The 3,217-nt window shown below is 47.6% G+C and overlaps 1 pseudogene across 1 annotated transcript; it reads left to right on the forward strand.

Moving 5' to 3' along the window:
* Window positions 1-417: 417 nt before the first annotated feature.
* Window positions 418-1,836, forward strand: LOC309411609 (kinesin-like protein KIF2A; annotated as a pseudogene). The gene has a single exon. The product of its transcript is annotated as a kinesin-like protein KIF2A (transcript).
* The last annotated feature ends 1,381 nt before the right edge of the window (window positions 1,837-3,217 follow it).

A 3,217-nucleotide genomic window follows, 5' to 3' on the forward strand; every position in this document is an offset into this window, starting at 1 on the left:
ATCCACGAACAGCATCGAGGCCCCACTGTCAGCAAAAGGGCACCAGAGCCTGGTGAGTGAATGGCTGTCACAGCCCATCAAAGTGAAGAAGCCATCTGGGGACAGCAGGGGCCCCGTGGCTGCCCAGCCTGGCTCCAAGGGCTGCAGACCCAGGTGGACATCACCACGTGTCACGGTTGCTGGCAGAGGTTAAACCATGACATTACGTATGCAGCAGAGAGAAAGGCTGTGAGAAGAGCAGGAATGCCCAGCAGACCAGTGCTCCACTCCACCCCAGCACTGATGCGATAGCCATGATCCAGAAGAGCCACAGGCACCTGGACTGTGAGGCACTGCATGCCACCGCACCATGCCAGCCCCATCACATCCGCGTTTGCATTCAGACGTGGCCACCGAACCAACAGGAGGCTGAGCTCAATGAACTTCAATGATGTGACAGTGCCCTGGCAGGACATGGTGATGGTGCATGAAGCTAAGCAGAAGCTGGACCTCACATGTACTTGGACAGCCACGTCTTCCACTTTGACTATGCCTTTGATGATTGTGCTACCAATGAGCTGGTGTACAGGCATACCGCCCAGCCCCTGGTGGACACCATCTTCCAGGGGAGCATGGCTACCTGCTTTGCTTATGGCCAGATAGGCAGTGGCAAGGCACACATCCTGAGGGGAAGTTTTGCTCTGAAGAACTCTGAGCCCTCCAAAGGGATCTATGTCCTGGTCACCAAGGATGTCTTCCACTGGCTGCAGGACCCCAGCTGCTAGAAACTGGAGCTTCAAGTCTATGGGGCCATCTTTGAGATATATGAGAGCAAAGTGTTTGACCTTCTGAACTGGAAGAAGCAGCTGAGAGTGCTGGAACATGGTAAAGAGCAGATCGAAGTGGTGGGGCTGTGGGAAGAAGTCACTAGCATGGAAGATGACATCAAGCTAATTGAAATGGGTAGCAAGTGTCTCATGTCAGGCAAGACCTCTGCCAACACTCACTCCTCCCAGAGAAATGCCATCTTCCAGATCTTATTCAAGAAGAGAGGGCATTTATATACCAAGTTTTCCCTGATTGATTTGGCTGGGAATGAGTGAGGAGCTGATATCTCCACTGCAGACAGGCAAAGAAGGCTGGAGGGGGCTGATATTAATAAAAGCCTCTTGGCACTCAAAGGAGTGTGTATCAGGGCATGGGCCGTAACAGAACCCACACCCTGCCCAGGGCTAGCAAACTCACCCAGGTCCTGCGGGACTTATTTGTGGAGGAAAACTCCTGTACCTGCATGATTGCCGCTATCTCTCCAGGAATGAGATCCTGCAAGTGCAGCCTTAACACTCTACAGTATGCCAGCTGCGCGAAGGATAGTGAATAGTGGTGAATTTAAATTCCCTTGGACAACCCTGTTAGGAGGTGTTCAGGTTCCCACATCGGCTGAAAGACGTGAAGAGACCCTGGAGTATTCAGAACTGTCCCAGGACAGCTGAGTTACTGCTATCTGGGGTTCAGGCAGACAATAAAGTCTCATCCCTGTTATTTACTTTCAGTGCTGGGGGGAAAACACAGAAGAGAAAAGAGGTGGATGAGAAAACATTTACGGAGGAGCATTGGAAATCTCTGCAATGGTTGAAAGTATTCTTAGAAGTGCCTGAGGAAATAGATGACAATGTAGATTTTTACACTGCACAGTTTGAATCAGTCCTGGGTCGAAAAATTGTCATCCTGACCGAGATCCAAGAAAAAGTCAGATTATTCTGGTCAGCTCTTTGCAAGGAAGAACAGGGCAGCAACCAGAGCTACATGAAGAGATCCCACATGCTGCAAGCTGTGCCGGAGACCCCTGGGCCCTGAAACTGCTGCAAAATGAGAGCTGTTACGGTGCCACTGTGTCAACTGCTCAACAACTCAAATGCTTAAAAAATCTAAAATAGTGTCTGCAGGGATATTCTCTTTGAGTTTTTTTTTCTGAAAACAGTGGGTTAGAATGTTGCAAAATAGTACAGTGTTGTTTCCAGGTATTTTTCACTGTAGAAAGTAAAATTGGGCAGTTGTGAGGATCTAACCTGTAGGAAAAGGCAAGAATTTGCAGAAAATGTATCTCACCTCATCTGGGCAGGTTTTCTCCTCATGCCTGCAATATATATGTATGTACACACACACGTATATGTACCTCCCTAGATGGGGCCTGCTCCAGGGTTGTGTGAAGCTGCACCAAAATGAGTCGCGTTCCCAGGGTAGGAGGAATTTTGAGTGATTTAAAAAGGTGTTAGAGTGCAAAGCACTGTCATTTCTGAGCATGAGGCATTTGGGAAATGAGGATTATTTTGTCATGGTATAAGCAGCGGATTTTTTATAGCATCATCTCACTTTTTTCCTCTCCCCCTCTCTATCTTGCTTTCTTAACTATGCTCTCCTGAGACGTTAGAAGAAAAAGATGCTAGAACCTGCCTTCATAAAAACCAGAGTAAAGATCATGGCAGTTGCCTGGCTGGCGGGGAGAAGATACGCCTGCAGGTTTGCAGAGGGAAGCGGGGGAGTCAGTGCCCTGTATCAGAGGCCTGATGAGAGGAGATTTGCCAGACCAAAGGGTCAGAAAAGCTGCATCCAACAAAGCACCACCTGATAGTGCGTATCGGCGCGACCGCGGCACGCGGGGAGCGGCAGCCCCAAACAGACGCATCATCCCTGATGGGAAACCCTGCAAAATCTGCTCTTGGTAGAGCGGTAAAGCATCGGGCATATATCTATGCTTATAATTCAATTTGGAAATTAGTTAGCATAAAATATTGAAAAGATAACAAATAAGTGGAAGAAATGAAAGGGTATAAATCATACCTAATTAATTGGTGATAATCTCCCTCCATTTCCCCATGCCGTCTGAGCGCGCTCTGGCCATTGGTCCCATCCACCCGTTTAAGCTAGTGAACATTTTAAACATCTGATCTGAAGTCTGATGAAACCAATGGAAGAACCTCAGCAGCCTTTCAAGCAAGCCAGAAATTTGTTTTCAGTGATGAAATTATGAGACACCAAACATTGTTTAAATGCTGGTCATCTCGTAGCAGTAATAATATTCTGTGCTTTTCAGCTTCAGTGCACTTTACGAGCATTTATTTATTGGCATCCTGCTTGTTTTGGTATTCCTCGTTTCAGCATCATTCAGATGCAATGAGACATAGGTGTACTACTTGCCAGATTAAGATAAAAGTGTGCTGTTTCCAGCGGGGATTTA

The sequence above is a fragment of the Phaethon aethereus genome (genome assembly GCF_964289735.1).
Source record: "Phaethon aethereus genome assembly, chromosome: 18".
NCBI lineage: Eukaryota > Metazoa > Chordata > Aves > Phaethontiformes > Phaethontidae > Phaethon > Phaethon aethereus.